This window comes from Macrobrachium nipponense, chromosome 23 (genome assembly GCF_015104395.2).
Source record: "Macrobrachium nipponense isolate FS-2020 chromosome 23, ASM1510439v2, whole genome shotgun sequence".
NCBI lineage: Eukaryota > Metazoa > Arthropoda > Malacostraca > Decapoda > Palaemonidae > Macrobrachium > Macrobrachium nipponense.
In genome coordinates, this window is record NC_061090.1 from 77,700,714 (window position 1) to 77,721,731 (window position 21,018).

Below are 21,018 nucleotides of genomic sequence, written 5' to 3' on the forward strand. Positions count from 1 at the left end.
AGAGGAGGAGGACAAATGGCAGAAAACATGAACACTTAACTTTACAAAACACATTAAAAAATGGCAGAAAACATTAACACTAAACTTTAAGAAACACATTAACAAATGGCAGAAAACATTAACACTTAACTTTACAAACAAATGATATTGTTATGATACAATAAAGTTTGTTCATACTTACCTGGCAGATATATATATAGCTGTATTCTCCGAAGTCCGACAGAATTTCAAAACTTACGACACACGCAGTGGGAGTCAGGTGGTTAGTACCCATTTCCACTGCTGGGAGGCGGGTATCAGGAACCATTCCCATTTTCTATTCAGATTTTCTAGTGCCACTGTCTCCTGAGGGGAGGTGGGTGGGCACTTTGATTATATATATATATCTGCCAGGTAAGTATGAACAAACTTTATTCTATCATAACAATAATCATTTTGTTCATGAAGCTTACCTGTCAGATATATATATAGCTGAATCCCACCTTTGGAGGTAGGGAGAGACAGAATAGGATTTTAGGAAACATATACATGCAGATGATTGACATCTTGGTTACTTACCTGTTAGCATAGCTGACTTCGTGATTACTGTCACCCAAGTCTGCTTCTGCTTTACTAGAGTCTCCAGCAAGGTAGTGACCTATGTAGCTGGTGAGTTCTAGATGATCTGTCAACGGGGGCGTGACCACAATGTGACTAGACCATTTGACCATACTATGAGGGCAACGAAGCAAAACCACCACCTGACCTAGCCTAACAAAAGTTAATTCCCACATAACTTAGGCTAAAGGAAGGGAAGTCCGCCTCAGGCGGTCGACCCTACAACCATAACTCAATATAAAATTTTAAAAGCTCACCTAACCATTTTCTACAGGATAGGATGAGTGCTACTTCCTGCCCCCAACATAGTGTCTGCGGCAACGTATGGTCCTAGCGAATAGCAGTTCTCGTATGTCGTCTTCACATCCCACAGATAGTGTGAAATGAACACCGAGTTGCTACGCCAAAAGGTGGCACTCAAAATGTCATTGAGTGCCATGTTCTTTTGGAAGGCTACCGAGGTAGATATAGCCCTCACTTCGTGAGCATTCACTTTTAACAGCTTCATGTCACTGTCTTCACAAGATGGATGCGCTTCCTTAAAGGTGTCCCTCAAGAAGAATGCCAGGGCATTCTTCAACATCGGTAAGTCTGGTCTCCTGACCGAACACCACAAGTTGTTAGAAGGACCTCGACATTCCTTCATTTTCTGCAAATAGAATTTGAGAGCCCTGACAGGGCACAGGACTCTCTCTGGCTCCTGTCCAATGATTTCGGCCATACCCTAATCTCAAAGCTCTTGGGCCAAGGGTTGGACGGATTCTCGTTCTTAGCCAGAAACGTCGGGCTCAATGAACAAACGGCATTGTGCCCCTTAAAGCCAACGTGCTTGCTAATAGCTTGAATTTCGCTAACTCTCTTCGCCGTCGCCAGAGCAGTTAGGAAGACAGCCTTTCTGGTAACGTCCCTTAGTGATGCATCATGAAGAGGTTCAAAACGACTGGACATCAGGAACTTAAGGACTACGTCAAAGTTCCATGACGGCAACTTAGGTTGAGGGATCTTCGTGGTCTCGAAGGATCTTAAGAGATCGTGAAGATCTTTGTCGTTCGCCAAGTCCACGCCTCTATGTCTAAAGACTACAGACAGCACACTTCTGTAGCCTTTGATCATCGGGACTGCAAGCTTCAAGTCATTCCTCAGGTAAAGTGAAAGTCAGCTATTTGGTTCACAGAGGTCGTGGTAGAGGAAATGCCCTTCTTTCTGCACCAACTCCTGAAAGCGGCCCACTTCGATTGGTACACTGCAAAAGAGGAAGCTCTCCTTGCATTGGCAATAGCTCTTGCCACAGGTCTTGAAAAGCCTCTCGCTCTGGCCAACTTTTGGATAGTCTGAACGCAGTTAGACTCAGAGCGGGGAGATTTATGTGGTACCCCTCGAAGAGGGGCTGTCTGAGTAGATCTATCCTTGAAGGAAGCGTCCTCCGGAAGTCTACTACAAAGGACCTGACCTCTGTGAACCATTCTTTTGCCGGCCAGAACGGGACGATCAGCGTCATTCTCGTCCCTTCTGACGTTGCAAATTTTCTCATAACTTCTCCTACGATCTTGAACGGGGGAAAGGCATACAGGTCCATCCCTGTCCAGTCCCAGAGAAGGGCATCTATCGCTACCGCTCCTGGATCGAGCACCGGGGAGCAGTACAGTGGAAGTCTCTTTGTCCTCGACGTCGCAAAGATGTCTACGAAAGGACGTCCCCATAACCCCAACAGCTCTTGGCACACCTCCTGGTGAAGAATCCATTCGGTCGGCAGCAGTTGACCTTGCCGACTGAGGAGATCTGCACGGACGTTCTCTACGCCTACGACGAACCTCGTAAGGATCGTTACGTCCCGTGCTTTTGCCCACAACAAGATCTCTCTCGCTAGATTGAACAGGGACCGAGAGTGTGTTCCTCCTTATTTCTTGATGTAGGCCAGAGCTGTGGTGTTGTCCGAGTTGATCTGGACTATTTGATGTGAGACCCTGTCTTGGAAGAATTGGAGCTCCAAATAGATGGCCGCTAGCTCTTTGAGGTTTATGTGCCAGGACACCTGTTCCCCTCTCCAGGTGCCTGACACTTCTTCCCCCCCTAGTGTTGCTCCCCACCCTGTGGTGGACACGTCGGAGAACAACACTAGGTCGGGGCTCTGAAGCTTGAGGGAAAATCCCTCCGACAGCTTTACAGGATCGAGCCACCACTTAGGTGATCCTTTACCTCTCTCGAGATCTTCAAAACCATATCGAGATTTTCCTTGTCCTTCCAGTTCTCCGTCAGGAACTTCCAGTTCTCCGTCAGGAAAAACTGGAGAGGTCTGAGGTGAGGTCTCCCCAAGGAAACAAACTTCTCCAGCGAGGAAATGGTCCCCAACAGACTCATCCATTCCCTCACCGAGCATGATTCTTTCCTTAGGAAGGCTGACACTTTGTCTAAGCCTTGCTGCTGATGTACCTGGGACGGAAAAGCTCGAAAAGCCACTGAATCCATCTGAATCCCCAGATACACAATGGACTGTGTTGGGATCAGATGTGACTTTTCAAAATTCACCAGAAGTCCCAGGGACTTCACCAAAGTTAAAGTTGATTGAAGGTCCTTCAGACACTGTGCTTTCGAAGATGCTCGAATGAGCCAGTCGTCTAGATATAGAGAGATTCTGACGTTTGCAAGACGAAGCCACCTCGCCATGTTCTTCATTAAAATCGTGAAGATCACCGGGGCTGTGCTCAATCCGAAGCAAAGAGCCCTGAATTGGAAAACTTTTCCTCTCAGGACAAACCGCAGACTCTTCATCGATTGGGGATGGATCGGGACGTGAAAATAGGCGTCCTGAAGATCTAATGACACCATCCATCGCCTTGTCTTAAGGCCCCAAGAACTGACCGAGGCGTCTCCATCTTGAGCCTCTGTTTCTCCACAAAAAGATTCAGATTGCTTACGTCTAAAACTGGTCGCCAACCTCCCGACTGTTTCGGCACCAGGAACAACCTGTTGTAGAAGCCCGGGGATTCTAGGTCCACAACCTGTTCCACCGCTCTCTTTTCGAGCATTTGCTCGAGCAGATTGTATAAAATCTGCTGCTTCTCCTGATGGTAAGAGGGTGACAGATCCCTGGGTGTCGTGCACAGCGGAGGCGGCTTCAGGAAAGGTATCTTGTATCCTTGCTCGATGATGTTGAGCGACCAGCTGTTTGCATCTCTCTCTCTCCAGGCTTTTGCGAATAAACGAAGCCTGGGTCCTACTGGTGACTGAAGGACTGCAGTCTCATTTTTTACCCCTGAGTTTAGAAGGGGCTCTGCCTCTGGATTGACCTCTTTCTCGAGAAGGCGGTCTCGAGGAAGCTCCGGCTCGAAAGGGCTTCTGCTTCTTAGAAGCTTGCATTCGCGAAGACGTCGAAGGGACTGCAGGACGTCTAGAAGACTGTGCTAGAAGGTCTTGTGTAGCCTTCTCTTGCAGGCTGCCAGCCAGATCCTTGATCATAGCCTGGGGAAAGAGATGGCTCGAAAGAGGGGCAAACAGCAACTCTGCCCTCTGCGAGGGATAAACTGACTTCGCAGTGAAATTGCAGTAGAACGCTCTCTTTTTTAAGAGCCCTGTACAAAAAAGCGAAGCCAGCTCCTCCGAACCATCCCTGACGGCCTTGTCCATACACGCCAGAACGCTGGACAGCTCCCCCAGGCTAATCGAATCTTGACTACGAGACTGTGTATCTAGTACCCCCAAACACCAGTCCAAAAAATTAAATACCTCCACTGTACAGAAGAGGCCCTTAAGATGGTGGTCTAGTTCAGAAGGTGTCCAAGCCACCTTCGCCGACGAAAGGAGAGACCTCCTCGGTGCGTCAACCAGGCTGGCAAAGTCACCTTGGGCAGAGGAGGGAGCTCTTAATCCGACGTCCTCCCCTGTCTCATACCAAATGCCTGCCTTGCCGTTAAGTCTTGATGGAGGCAGGGCAAAAGAGGTCTTGCCTTGTGCTTTCCTCGACTCCATCCAATCATGGACCTTCTTAAATGCCCTCTTGGTCGAAAGCGAAGTCGTCATCTTCCCAAATCCCAGAGTCTTGTTGGTTTTCGAAGAAGAAAACTGAGAAGGAGGAGAGCGAGGAGCCGAGGGTTGGAATTTATCTCCAAATGAAGCACAAAGTAAGCGAACCAAGACTTGATAGTCAGAAGACGCTGACGTTGAAGGTTGTTCTTCTTTTGCTTACTCTGAAGCACTGCTCACTTCTCCCTCTTCCGCAGGAGTGGCAGAGGAGACCCCCGAAGGAAGAGGTATAAGTCCTTTAGGGCCAATTTTCAATAAGGAGCGCTGCTGAGAAGACGAGGTCAAAGTACAAGGTGCGTCTTCCAAAACAGCGTCAGCAGGTTCAGGAACAGATGTGCAAACTTCATGAGTAGCATCTCGATGGGAGTCCCGACGAATGTCCGAGCGTTGGCGAGCGTCCAGCAAAGCGTCACGCTGGGCGTCCTGACGAGTGTCCAGCAAAGCGTCGAGCGTCCTGACGAGCGTCCATAAAAGCGTCACGCTGGGCGTCCAGACGAGCGTCCACAAAAGCGTCACGCTGGGTGTCCAGACAAGCGTCCAGAAAAGCGTCACGCTGGACATCCTGACAAGCGTGACGAGCAGCTTGTGACAAAGCTGCATGCAAAGCGTCCAGCTTCGCAGCTTGAGAAGCGTTCAGCTTAGCTGCCGAATAAGCGTCAAGCTTGGCAGCAGACGGAGCGTCCCTCAGGGACGAACGAGGGGCGTCTTGGCGAGCTGCTTGACTAAGCAAAGCCGCTTGCACGGCGTCAAGCTTAGCAGCTTGAACCACATCCTGCTTCGCAGCAGAGCGAACGTCACGTTCCGCATACGGAGCGCCACGAAGAGAGGAGAGGGGAGCGTCTCGGGGAGCAGGAAAACAATCCTTGCTACAAGAGTAACAACGTTCCTTCCTCTCGACAGAAGAATGTTTGGGAAGATGTTCGCACGAAATCCAGAGGGCGACGAAACAGGAGAAAGAGAAGAGCGCAGAGAAGGCGAGGGGGACTGTCTAGACCTCTTGATCAGCAGTCTATCATCCTTCCTCAGACGACGCGGCTCTGCCTCTCTCTCGGCAAGCAACGTAGCAAGTTGTTACTGCATAGAAAGGATAATCTTCTTTGTAGAAGAAGACTCCTTTTCAGGTGAAGGGCTAATCCTGTGAGAAGACGAGGGGCGAGGAGACGCCTTCTTCCTTCTCACATGGACCGCAACAGTTCTATCCCTGGAGCGACTGGGGCGCTCAAAAGCGTCATCGTCGGATGACGTCCTGGTCTTCTTTTGTGGAGTAAAGGCAGCAAAACTCTCCGGAGATGACCACAAGGCAGCAGAAGAGAAAGGACTTGAAGCATCCTCCTCCCTTAGACCAAAGACGACGGCCGCCTGTGCGACATCTTGCGTCTTTGCTCTCTTTTGCGGTGGAGAGTAGTCCAAATGTTCAGGCGACGACCGCAAAGCAGAAGGAGCGAAAGAACGTGACGCATCCTCCTCTGAGAAACCAAAGACGATGGCCGCCTGTGCGACATCTAGCGTCTTAGTTCTCTTCAGAGGGCGCGAGTCCTTCCTGGAGCTCCAACTCCTGTGCGGGGAGGACGCCTCAGATGATGAGAAGCACTCCTGAAGGATACGTGCACGAGCACGCTCCTTGGCAGCCTCGGAAGCGTCAACAGGTCCTGCCAAAGGGACGCCAGATCGGTGGGGAGCCCCCGTAACCCTCCTTCGGCTTTCGACTTGCCCTCTACCTGATTCCTGGGAGTTAGACAGAGGTCCAGGCCTAGAGGCATTATAGGGCCGATCTGACGCCCCCTCCACAACACTAGGGGCACTTTCACTGCACTAACAACACTTCTACCCTCCAAGGCGAGCACTTTGGATTCTAGAGTACGTAGGGACTCAAGAATTCCAGATAGGGCATTACCCTCCACAGACACCATTTCAGGGCCCGAAGGCATTACAGATTTAGGAGTTGCAAAAACTACAGGAGAAACATTACTGCCCTTACATCTACTGCCTGACATACTCCTGGAGGAAGACCTCCTGATCCTATCATGCTCTAACTTGCGCACATAGGACTCATACGCCTTCCAACCCGAATCAGATAGACTTTCACACTCCTTACAACGATCATCAATCATACATACATGTTCCCTACAACTCGTGCATATTGTGTGTGGGTCTACCGAAGCCTTCGGTAGCCTCACCTTACAATCTTCCATACAACATACTCTGGCACTAGCCGAACTAGATCCAGACATCTTAGTTAAGGAAAAATCAAGCCAAAATCAAAAACAGTCCACAAAAAGCATATGCCTAGCCACAAATCCAAGTTCAATAACCAAAAGACAATCAGGATACTTAAGTAGCAAAAGAAGTTTCAAAATCCTAAGACGGAGGTACTGAAAACAGGTGTTGACAGTACCGGCGACAGAGAAAATCTGAATAGAAAATGGGAATGGTTCCTGATACCCGCCTCCCAGCGGCAGGAATGGGTACTAACCACCTGACTCCCACTGCGTGTGTCGTAAGTTTTGAAATCCTGTCGGACTTCGGAGAATACAGCTATATATATATCTGACAGGTAAGCTTCATGAACAAACTTAAAATTAAATTTCTTTATTTTTGCCTTTTTCTGATTTTTTCATTTTTTTTTTTACTTTTTTACTTCACGTTTTCTAAAAATTTCAATTTCTTCACCACTCCCAATTTTCTGTTTTTTCGTATCGCTTGGACCTTCCTGTTTGCTTACTACTAAAGGCCTCTTTAAAAAATAACTATCCAAGGAAGATTGCTTCTGCCTGCTTTTCAAAATGTTCCTGAAACGACTCAGGCAAATGTCATCGAACTGCGCAAGCATACAACCTGTGTAAGCCTTTTCGGGGTTTCTCTTTTCTACAAATGTTTGCACTTTATGAAAAGCAGCTAGAACATATTTAATTTCTGCCGTTGTCACAGGGTCCTCCTCCTCCTCCTCCTCGCCGCTGCTAGAGAACTCTTCTTGAACGACGTTATGTTGCATGGCCTCCAACTCCTTCAGGTCATCCGTCGTAAGCTCCTCTTGGTGCTCCTCGAGAAGGTCATTGATGTCGTCCTCATCGACGACCAGCCCCATGGATTTGCCGAGTGCAACGTTCTCATCAAGATCTGGTTGCGAAAACAGTTTCAGGATCGTCAACTATTTCTGAATCTGCATCCATTTCACCCACGTTGAATCCCTCAAAGTCTCAGGTGGATATGGCACCAGGCCAGAGTTTCCTCCACAAAGAATTCAAGGTTCGACTCGAAGCCTCCTGCCAAGCTTGATCGATGAGTCGGATGCATATCACGATATCGAAATGCTCCTTCCAAAATTCACGCAGAGTGAGGTTTGTGGTATTGTTGACATAGAAAAATCTCTTGAAAAGATGTTCTGTATACAGCTTCTTGCAGTTTGATATCACTTGCTGGTCCATGGGCTGGAGGAGAGGGGTGGTGTTAGGCAGAAGATAAAGAACCTTGATGAAAGAATACTCCGCTAGGATATCTTCCTCGAGGCCAGGAGGGTGAGCAGGAGCATTGGCCAACAACATTTCAGAGGGAGGCGCTTCTCTTCCAAGAATTTCTTCACTATCGAGCAGAAACACAGATTTACCCACGCAGTGAACAAAAGTCTCATTACCCAGGCTTTCGCATTAGCCCTCCACATCACTGGAAGCTTCTCCTTTAGCACTTTGTGGGCCTTGAAGGCTCAAGGATTCTCGGAATGATACACAAGTAGGGGCTTCACCTTACAATCCCCACTGGCATTAGAACAAAGTGCAAGCGTAAGCCTGTCTTCCATAGGCTTATGCCCGGGTGGCTTCTTCTCTTCCTCCGTGATGTACGTCCGACGAGGCATTTTTTTCAAAAAAAAGGCCAGTTTCGTCACAGTTGAAGACTTGCTGAGAACTGTAGCCTTCCTTGATTGTCATCTCGTCGAACATCTTAACAAAGGCTTGGGACGCTTTCATGTCGAAGCTGGCCGCCTCCCCATGCCACACCACTGAATGGATGCCAGTCCGTTTACGAAATTTATCAAACTAACCCCGAGAAGCCTTGAAGTCTGGGGTTGCCTTCGATGTCCCTTCTCCTCCATCGTCTTCAGCCTGAGCACTCAGATCACTAAAAATGGCGCTGGCCTTCTGGCAGATTGCCATCTCGGTTATCATATTGCCAGTGATTTCTTTGTCCTTAATCCATATTAGAAGCAGCCTGTCCATCTCATCATGCAAGTGGATCCTCTCGGAAAAAATAGTCACGCCCTTGGAAGGTGTAGCTGCTTTGATGGCTTCCTTCTGCTTAAGGATGGTACCTATCGTTGATGGATTTCAGCCATATTCCTTAGCGATCACACTTAACCGCATACCAGCTTCATACTTCTTAATTATCTCCATTTTCGTCCTCATAGAAAGCATCCCCTTCTTTCAGTGAACTTCAGCAACATTCTTGGGACCCATGGCTAATAACGTAAGTAATTAAGTTCACACACAACACGATAAAGTAACTTACAGTACAACGAAAGCAAAATTACTAACACGAATTTACATTAACAAACGAAATCTATGTGAATGAACGAATTCCAGGTGTGTACGATAACGCTGCCAAAATTAAATGGTCAAGGAATGCCTTTATGTAGATGCATGATGGGACAGATGTTGACCAATAAGAGAGCAGGATCTTACGGTGGTGACTAGCATCAGGAACCAATGGGAGAACGAGAGGATGGTGGCGAGTCTACTGAGTTGGCGGCACGCAAATTTTAAAATTGTTCTCGGCGGCCCGGGCGAATCTCTGACTTTACAGTACATACACCCTTTCGCAACCTGAATTATTGTTGTATACATAAGCAAAAAAATCTTCGTCTTTGCCTTCGTAACCTGGATTTTTCGTACGTAGGGACTTTCGTATGTAGGGGTATGGCTGTATTTAGTATTTATGTAATCCCTTTATGGTTGGATACAGTCTGGCTTATATTATGGCTACCATTCAAAGACTTTTAACAATTTAGGTAAATAGTGCTTACCTGAATTCATGGGGTGACAAGCAATCTGAAATCACTAATAATATACTTTTATTGTGAGTTTTAATTTACATATTGGCTAGAAACAGGTTATGAAAGGTTCTGGTAATGGAGGAGTTAATCCTTTGCCTCATTACAATACATAATATTGTTTTTATTAAGTAATCCCAGGAAAAATGAGGCACTGGTACACAAATAAAAATAAGATTACAAAAGGACCAGAGTTTGTTTCTCAGTATAGATCAGCAAAACATTCAACTCAAAAAAAGTACAAATTTCTTTGCAAGTTCCAACTCATACTGGGCTTGGACCATCTGAACTAAGTTAAAATTATAATTTGATTATTAAAGATAACACTAGCGATGGTGGCTCCACCACAAAATATGTAAGATTTGACTGCAGCAGTAGCGAGATTTCAACTACTATAGGTAATTACTTCGTAAGTTACATGTTTAAAAATGGGTGTATATGCTGTACTTGATCATCTAGATCTTTATTATCAGGAACCTGATACGTATTATCCGACACAATTAGACCAAGGACCAACAATGTATTTTATATTTATTTTTAAAAATACAGAAAACCACTCTCTGATGGAAAATGTTGGTAATACTGCTTACACTTGTCAAGAGACTGAGAATGGGCTTGGCAGGTGGGAGAGGCCTAGAGAAATTTTCAAGGTGGGAGGGGGGACAGAGGGCTGAGCACCATGGGAGAGGAGGGGCAATAAGGCTGTGTAGAGGAGCTCAGTCAGGAAAAGGATTGTTTTGAAAGGTGGTTGAAGCAAAAATATCGAAGAAGAGAGAGAGAGAGAGAGAGAGAGAGAGAGAGAGAGAGAGAGAGAGACGAGAGATCCCGAGAGAGAGAGAGAGAGAGAGAGAGAGGTATCGCTTGCATTGGAGCTATAACACACAAACTCCCTCCTTTTTTTTTTGCTTTCATTTTAAGCTATTCTCATTTTTATTTTTACTGTTTTCTCATATTTATCATTGCAACCAAAAATACAAATGCAATCATGTGCGTAGGGTATCTACGTACACACACCGCTTCCCTTTGGCTGGTGGCACCAACACTTGAGTTATAAATAGCACATAGTATTGCCCGCAGCTACAATTTTGTATTTTAAAATTAATTTGCTTTTTAAAATGAATTTGCTTTGGACAGTCATCATAGAGAAATGCCATATGTACTAAAGATGTAAATACAGGGTGTTACACAAACACAGTTTCCATGATATGGCAAAATGAATTAAACCAAATGATGTATGGCTTGTATACTTGTCTATCACTTGATCTCATGTATCATCCAACATTTAAAATTTCATCCCCAAACATGATTTCATCGTATATCTTGTATATAGCCTTTCTTATGGCTTATGTAACAATTCTTAATGAAAAGAGATGGTTAATTAACATCCACTTACCAAAGAACTGACATGAACAAAATCAAGTATGACATAAACAATTTGGGAAACAGCTGTTTTGTGACTGAGAGATTTTAATTTAATAAAAAGTATTCTAGTTTACTTTTGTATAACCATTTTACAATTAGTCTATGTATAAAAATAAAAATAATAAATAGCCACTAAAAAATTATTCTCCTAATTATTTCAGTAGTAGGCCTGAATCAGCCAATTCTAAGAATGTAAACATTAGCCTAGCCTAATTATATGCCTATGGCAGATGATCAGTTTTTAAATTATGATAATGATATAATGTGATAATAATCAAGTATAGCTACATAAATGAATTCAGTAAGTAAGATATCATTTTCATTACCATTGCCTTTATCTTAAATACAGCTGAATAACTTCTCTGACTTACGCAAATCAATAATGTAAGTATAACACCCAAATTAGGCCAAAACTAGTTCACGCATACACATTTTGTTTCTCATGAATGGCAACACAATGTGGTAACAACTGAGAAAGTTGCTGTACAAAAATACATACATTAATGGTGATAAAATCATGGCACATTGTGGGTAAACACAGCTAGGCTACTTACTTACCAAATTGTATGTCATTTACAAGAAAGAGAAAAAGAAGGGCTATATATTGTTACAGATAGCGGGGGGGAAAAGTAGATAATTGCCTGTTGCAAAAAGTTTTCAGTTTAGAATGTGATGGCTGTGGTTTTTTTTATTTGCCTTTTATCTGTATTTTGCCATTCCATTACCCGACGAGAGCATAGCTCGTTAATCTGGATATAATGAAGTGATTACTGTATTGCAGTAGAGGTGAGATAATTTGAGACATTTACAGAGATAATGAGAACTTTACTGCCTTTGGTTTATGATTCTACATGCATCCCTCAGAGGCAGGTACTAAACATGGTTAGTACCAGCCCCTCAGGGATGAAGTGAAATTATACACAAAAGACAATTAAATTTCCATTATCTCGGTAAATTTCTCAAATTATCTCACCTGTAATGCATTACATACACCAATTCCTATATTCTTTGGTCAAGGAATTAATAGGCTACTCGATATCTCCGTACGTCCATCTCCTTTCACATTTACCGTTACGGTAAAATAAAATAAAAATTGGTAAAGAGGAAGACGTTAATCTCCTTAGTGAACTACTCAATACATGTCTAGCCTAGGTATAGCCTAAGTGAACAAAACAACAAGAATAAAATTAGCATAGGTAACACTAGAGTACTTAGGCTACCCTCTCAGTACAAATCAGGTCGGGAGGACAGTCATTTCAAAATTCCTATGCAAAACGCATTCCAGAATACAAAATGAAGAAACGTTCCAACATAACTACAAAGCTAAGCTTAGGTACGCAATGGTATGAATAGATACTAGGCTACCTACCTAGTAGTAGGTATAGCTACATATAGTACCCCACTACCTACTACCTAGGTATTGAGGCAGTGAATACCTAGCTATGCTTAAGCATCCTTCGATATGGAAATGTGGCATACCTACCTAATATAGCTATAGCTAGTGTGCCATTACCCATCCATGACGTTGTACCTAGTATCAAGAAAAATGCTTGGTTTACTACCTACTACCTACCTAATACCTACTAGCCTAGTAGGTAGCTACTACCTAGTATAGTACCTACTACTACTACTTTCAATAAAAACATTGAAACGGGTTCAGATTACAAAGCCCACACCAGAACGTAAAAAAATTTACATTAAAATTCTATACCTGAAAGAGATTGATCAATAACAAGGCTATTAGTAGGTATTCCCTAAGCTGTATTGTCCCGGCATAGAGACTACCTACCTAAGGTCCTACCTACACTGATGTGCATTTTTTACTTATCCTTACCCGACTTTAAAATACAATTAAGCCGTTTTACTAGTTGATTCTGCGTAGATTTTTTGGCAACATCTTGTTTTCTGTTGAAGTAAACAAATATAAAGGCAAGACTTTTAAAATTGTGAGTTTATTATTAGTAATGTGGATTATTAGCGTGGGGCAGCACCACCTACATCAGCAACGCACATCTGTGTCTGTCTGCAATTTTGTTTGTTTACATCGCATAATGTTGGCACCGTTCTTTTATCCTTAAAAAAACCTGACCGAATTTTAAATTCTTTTTTTAATACTTTTTAATTATTATTCTTTCTAAGCATTCCTCGCCGTGTATCATAAACCTCTTCTCCTTAACATTTGCTTTTCTACTGATCAGCATCCATTAAAAACATCACAGATTATAGAATGGCTTTTTCCTCTCCAAACACATATACTTCTCATCAGTTTTCCATATCCTTTCTTTATACATAAATTGTCCTGGTCATTTCCGTTTCCTCTTTCTACGATTTGATTGTTCTTATCATGTTTGTTGACCGATTTATGATGTTTCAATAATCTTACGTGATCTTTGCACTCTTATGTTGATGAGACATCTTTATAAGTGATGGTCATTATAGAAATGCCCAAATGTAGAAAGTAAGCACCATATTTCAGAGACTGCTGTCTATCTCTTCCAATAGTAATGAATGGGAAAAGTTACAGAAAAGGCGGTGTTTATACTTATACCTGAAGGGAGAGACAGCAGTCTGGAATATAGTACTTATATACTTTCTATATTTTGCATTAATAGGGACTCATTTTATAAAATAGAATTCTGTTGTAACAACAATTTTTACCAGTCATCATCATATATATATATATATATATATATATATATATATATATATATATATATATATATATAATGTGTGTGTGTGTGTCTTGTCACAACAGAATTCCATTTAATAAAAGGAGCCCAAATAAATGCCAAAATATAGAAAGTAAGTACCATATTTCAAAGACTGCTGTCTTACCCATCAGGTATAGGTATAAATACCGCCTTTTCTGTAACTTTTCCCATTCGTTACTATCTGAAGAGAGAGAGAGACAGCAGTCTCAAGAATATAGTGCTTACTTTCTACATTTTGGCATTTCTATAGTGACCATCACTTATAAAGACGTCTCATCAGCATAAGAGTGATTTTAATGGCTATTATAAGCATTCACATATAATAGTCATTGCCATAATGAATACTAAAGAAAACAATTTATTTACTCACGTATGGGTAAATTGTGAATAGTTCAGCCCCTTCTAAATCCACCTATATATATACTATATTATATATAGAGATATATATATATATATTATATATATAGATATAGTATATATATATATATATATATATATATATATATATAGCCGGATTTAGAGGGGCCACACGTCTCCCTTTGGATATTTCAATAACGATTTGTTTGCGGGGCTGAACTATTCACAATTTACCCATACATGAGTAAATTAATTGTTTTCTTTAGTACTCATTATGGCAATTATTATTATATATGAATGCTTATAATAGCCATTAAAATCATTGTACATTCCCAAATGAAGAGTGATATGCATTTGCGTATCTTAAATATAAACGAGACTGAATCTCAGAGTAATACATTTAATTTAAATGGTTTATATAGGCTAAATGATTGAATGTAGTTTTCATTTTTTTCACTACAAATGATTAAGATCATGCACTACTGTTTTAATAACACTAGAATGTGTCACGTATTATTAATATTAGTTTGATCATACTTTTGCTCATCTCATCTACTCCAAAAAGAGTTTATGTTGTTTATTTTGATCAATAGTAACTTTTGTTTTGCAGGGCACACTATTGGTAGATATAAAAACTATATTAGGAAGGAAACTCTTGATGATGGAAAGAAACTTCACTTGATAAAAGAACAGAAAGCCAGAAAGTTTCCAACGCTTACTTAGTACTGCTTACCCAGATAAACGACGACCAATTGGACCCTGTCTACCTATACTCTGTTTTTTCCATCTGTCCATCCCCCTGTGGTGTTTTAGCATGGTAACACTGCGTCCCGGGCTTTAAATAATATCCTATTTCGAATATTAACGGTGTAATTCGCACACAGTAAATTATTAAAACACTTTTCAGTTGCAAAGTAAACCCAGATATCCTTTTATTTACCTAAAACTTAGACATACCGTAACTATTTAAAGCCCGGGACGCAGTGTTACCATGCGAAAACACCACAGGCGGATGGAAAGATGGATAAAAGCAGAGTATAGTTCCTTGGAGACCTATGACTTCCTGTTTTATTCAAAGTCTGAAGGTGGATTGCTTTGTTTGGCTTGCATACTCCTTCCAATGCCTGTTCAGCATGGTCATAGAGCTAAGCTTCTCATTACAGCGCCATATAGAAACTGGAAAGATGCAGTGTCTGATATGAAGAAATATGCAGTGTCATAATATCATAGGGATTCAGTGGCCAAGATAAGGAACTTTGTATCAACAGCTAAGAATCCAAGCCAAAGGATTGATGTTCAGATAGATAGATCAGTACGGAAAAAATCCAGAAAAACAGATAAACTCTTGCTTCTATAATACGCAGTGTTGAATTCTGTGGACGTCAAGGACTGGCTTTGACAGCTCACAGAGATGATGGCCTCCTATTCGATGACAATAAACAGTACTTTGGGAACTTCAAAGCTCTGCTAGCCTTGGCTAGCAAGACAGAGTGTGTCTTGTCTGAACACTTCAAGACTTGTGCATTGAATGCAATGTACATATCTAAAACTGCATAAAATGATTTGCCAGACTGCATTAGACAGTACATAGAGGCTGAAATTATAAAGGAAATAAAATCTCAGAATGCAGGGCCTTACTTTGGTCTCATGGCTGATGAAGTAAGGGATGTATCCAACTGGGAACAACTTGAAATAGCCCTGTGATATATAGAGATGGAAAGCCAGAGTAAAAACTGTTCACCTATGCACAGTGTGAGACCATAATTGCGATGCTATTGCTGAACAAATCTTTCTTGAGATCACCCAGGCAGCACTTGACCCACAAATGTGTCACTCAGAGATATATGATGGAGCAGGTACCATGCTAGAGCCCAGAAAGGAGCTGCACAGAAATTTAAAGAAAAAACTGATAATCCTAATGCTAAGTATTATCACTGTGCATCACATGACTTTAATTTAGTTTTATCTATAGATTATAATGTCCCCCAAATTAGAAACATTGCTGGAACAATGCATTCTCTTGGTGTATTTTTCATGTATTCGCCAAAGAGGCAGAGGCAGCTTGAAGCATGTGTTACGTCATGTACTTCCAGTGGCATCAATATATCAGACCAAAATTAAACCCTTGTTTGAGCCAAGGTGGTTTGAACGTCACACAGATATTGAGGACTTGAATGAACTTTTTCCAGCAGTCCTGGATACTCTGGGCCCAAATATGGGCGATGAAGCAAAAGGTTGGCGAGGTAAGTGACAGGCAAATGGGCTGTATCTCAGCTTACAAGTACTCCATTCATTACAGCATTTCAGTCATGAAGATTTGTATCCTCATTCACAAGGCCACTATAACTGATTCACTTAAGGTAGATTCTCGAATGACCCTTATTCTTACGAGACGTTTGTTTGGTGACCGCTGATTGGCTGGTACCGGGAGGTAGGCAGCTCCCAGCCAATCAGCGGCCGCCAAACTAACGTCTCGTAGGCATAGGGATCACCCAAGAATCTACCTTAAGTGCACCAGTTATAGTCAGGTTGCTTCAGGGAACCTAAATAGATCTATTTAATGCATATCAGAAGATTTCCTTTGTCAAAGAAGGATTGCAGCAGATCAGATCAAAGGTTAATGATGAGTATAAATCTATCTTCATACAATGCAAAAATAAAAAAAAAAAAAAAAAAAAAAAGGTAAGATCAAGCTAGTATTAAAATCACTACACCTGTCAGTGCAAAAGACAAACGATGAGGGGCAACATCTCAGGCAACAACCTGAAGAATACTTCAAAAGAAATGTGTTCATTCCCTTTCTTGACAATGCCATAACAGAACTGACAGACCGTTTTGATGATCTCACCAAGGATTCTGTGAAAGCAATATTACTTTTGCTAAAGTTCTTGGAAAAACTGCAGGATGATGACGGAGGAAATAATGCATTGCTTCAGAGATGATATGCCAGATGCCTCTTCATTCAATGCTGAGCTAAGAATATGGAAGAGACTGTGGGTCAATCATGAAAGTAAACCAGATAGCCTTGCCACCACAATCAACAAATCCGAATGTAACAATTTAATGTTTCCTAACTTAACCACAGTATTCAGCATTTTGCTTGTAACCGCTGTAACAAGTGCAACACTTGAACATTCAAACTTAACACTTAAATTTGTAAAGAATGAGTTGCCTTGGGATTATTAAACATACACAGAGATATTCCTTTTGACTATGACAAATTGACTGATATGTATGCATTGGTAAATCCCAGAAGAATACTTTTTCTGAACCCATGCCATAAATTGCCAAACTCACTTATATACTGTCTAATATTTTTGCTAATTCTGACAGAAGAACAAAGTTTATTTTATTTCTCTACATATCAATTGTAGACATGTATAAAATTGTATTAACATTTTGTTCTCTCGGTTAACTAAGGAATAATATAAAGTCTATCACTAGTCTATACGTCTGTAGCCATATGAGAACACTGTTAAAACATGCTGCACATAGGTAACTTTTAGAAGTAAGTTAACTATATTAAAGTACACGAAGTATTATATAAAATTATTAATTGTTAAAACGTGTCATCATAATGATGAACTGTTGGTAGATGAAGACAATCAACGCCCTCCCCTTTTCAAGAATCTCTGGATCTGTCCAGATATATGTATGCACGTGTTGCATATATTCCATCCTAGCGTGTATCATAGATCGGTACAATCAGTGTTTACCATTTTCCATGTTACATATAAATCATCTGAGTTATTTTTCATAACTTCTATTCAATAGGCCTATAATTTCATTTTCAGGTATGAAGCTGAACATATACAACTAATTCGGCAGAGTGGCAGAATTACAGCAGGTCTGAAAATAATTATTTATTTTGTAGCTAGTTTATGTAAGCTACATGAAAAAATAGTTTCCCTGCTTTACAATATACAAAGGATTAGCCATTTAAATAACATTCTTACTAAGGGCAAATAATTAATCTCATATTCATAGGTCTATGTCTAAAATTTTTCACAAATATGAAAAAGATGAAACATAAGGATACTGACCTTTGAAGTGTTATACCATCCTTTAATCAAGTAACGTATTAAAACAATATTATAAAAAAAACCGGTTTAAGGGTTAAATGGTAGGTTATTTCTCTGACGCACCAACAGTGTCTTTTGAGTCATAGGCCAGATATTATTATAAGCTATTACCCAAAAAGTTCTGAAGTATGTTTGAATGGAATGGAATACAGAGTTTAGGCAAAAGGCCAAGCACTGGGACCTATGAGGTTATTCAGCACTGGAAAGAAACAAATTAGGTTTGAAAGGTGTAACAGGAAAAAAAAACCTCTTGGTTGCACCGTGAAATAATTGTTAGAGGAGAATGGATAGCAAGACGGAAGAAAGATATGAATAATAGTACAGTAAAAGGAAAGAAAGGATTTCCAGCTAGGTAAAATTATGATGAAATTTTACCGAAAAATATCTACGTTAGTTTTGGAAATATTGGCATTAGTTCTGGTGTGAAAACAGATGCAATGATTGCAATATAAGAAGTGTTCACTAGAGAAAAGAAACAAAACCTGAATTCACTTACTCCGTTCGGATTTGAAACCAATCGCGTACATAATTATGTTAACTCCACCATTTTTTAATGCTCTCGATTGCATGAAATTCTTTCATAATTAGCATAACTGACACATGCTTTTGCATGAATGGCAGCAGTTTTGGCAGTGGTGTGAATACTCTAGTTAGAAATATAGAATTTAGACATTACGCCAAACGCTGGGATCCGAGATCATTCAGCGCTGAAAGGGAAATTGAGAGTAAAGGTTTTCAGGGTGTAATGGTAGGAAAACCTCATTGCTGTAGTACTCTGAAACAACTGTTAAAAGATGGTACAGACGGCCAATGAAGAATTGGCGTAGTTTCTTAATTCATTGTTCGTTATGGAAATATTGCCATATGCAGATGCCAGATTATTTACTTAACAATAAATAACATTTCCTTTCAAAGGTGTTATACTTCAAATAAATTACATTAGAATAGAGTAGACTTATTCAACGTATTAAAGATAATTATTTTGCAAAGTAAGGAAAATATATACCGATGGGTCCACGATTTCTAATTTTATTCTCAACTCTAGCTTCGTGACAGCATACCGAATCATTTTGAAGTTGGCTTTGCTGCCGCTCGAGTCTTGACTCAACGTATCGTACTGCACTGGGGTGTTGTCTTTTCGTTTCCTACAGCCGATAAATAATACATCAAGGCGTTAACATTCTTTGGAAACGATGTTTAATTAAACTAATTTTGTCCTTTGATCAATAAAATAATTTGCATGACACATTTAGTGGGCCTAAATCGGACTTCTGATTTTCACATATGATTAGCCTAGGTCTATTTTCAGCGTATACTCTCTCGGATATGTAATATAAATGAATATTTATAAATGATATTTATGACTATATATATATATATATATATATATATATATATATATATATATATATATATATATGTATATATATATATATATATATATATATATATATATATATATATATATATATATATTAATCTGCTTTATTTGATTATTCCCGTTATTCTTGTTTTATTAGCCATGTTCGCCTTTCTTCTTATCCTTTTCATAATTGCTTCACATAATTAACTCAGACCTAGCTATTCAAAGTCAAAAGCAATCATAAAAAAAATCAAACGAATATAATTCAGTCTTATTTTTTATCGTAATTCCTTGCATATCATCCTGTTTCATTTGGACACGTTGGAAAGCTGTGGGAGTCAAACTGCCGAATATATTAAGAAAGGCTTACTTTCATTAAAGCTTTCTTAGGTTGATCTTTCTGTAGCTATTCATTTCTTCTAAATAGGAATTAATTCAAGTTAGTTTCATATGTATACCTAGACCTACTACCATAAGCATATTATAAGTAGCTGAAAGGATAAGAATTATGAAAGGTGACTTTCTCGTTTAATTCTATTTCATATGTTTTTATTTATTTATTTATTTTGTTTTTCTGAAGAAAAACCTACTGCTTTAATCAATGGTTGCTCTTTGACGGCTACAGGGTGTAACACGAGTGTATTCACATATTTTGGGGAATGAAAGATAAAGTTTCTTTGAACAGAAAATATTTTATAAACATGCATTTTAAGGCGTCCGTTGTTGGTGCGGGGAATTTTAAAATAACCGTTATCATTACTGATGCTTTCACGCGATGGAGTTCGTAACGAGAAGTCGGATAAAGTCGCCTGAGATGTAGAAGAGAGCGGAGGTGGCGTATAGGAGTGATGGAGGGATTAGGCCGAAGTTAATAAAGTATCTCCAATAAAATGTATTCTTTAGGTTTTGAAGAAAAAAAAATGCATGCATCATTGAAACTGTTTCCCTCCCTATCCGTGGTATTCATTGGCCACCGATAAAAAAACAAAACAAAAAAAAGAGTATGCCTAACTGAATCTCTCATCCATCAAAGATAAGTTTGCTTATTCATTAGACACCTATCAAAGATTTCAAGTATAGATTTAAAAATCTCTTCCTCTCCATCTAAAGTATTCATCAGACGCCAGTCATAAGTGTAGAGCTAGTCATGATTCCTGGTTCAGCAATGTCGGGACGATGCAGTAGAATTCAAAATTCACAAATGAATGTTGCTCAGCAACATTTACACTACTATATTACTTGCTCTCTTGTGGTGCTTTGAGGTGTTCCACTCGTAGGCCCATGTTCTAAATTTTGCCGTTCTTTAAACAATTTAATTCATCTATGTATGATTCTCTCCGGTTTATTAGGCTTTCTTGATATCTCTCTAACAGGAACTTGCACCGAATGCAGTGCAATAATTGTCTTTCGCTCATCGAGGGATGT

The 21,018-nt window shown here is 40.7% G+C and overlaps 1 protein-coding gene across 3 annotated transcripts in view; it reads right to left on the reverse strand.

The window, feature by feature from the left end:
• LOC135201659 (serine/threonine-protein phosphatase 6 regulatory ankyrin repeat subunit B-like) overlaps nt 1–13,102 on the reverse strand; it is a 129,332-nt gene extending 116,230 nt beyond the window's left edge. For 2 of the 3 annotated variants that reach the window (XM_064230773.1, XM_064230781.1), the window contains exon 1: nt 12,915–13,102. The gene's annotated coding sequence lies outside the window, so the exon portion shown is untranslated. Of the gene's footprint in view, nt 1–12,791; nt 12,875–12,914 lie in introns of those variants that run through there. The other variant, XM_064230790.1, reaches the window with a different exon arrangement.
• Between the last annotated feature and the right edge of the window lie 7,916 nt (nt 13,103–21,018).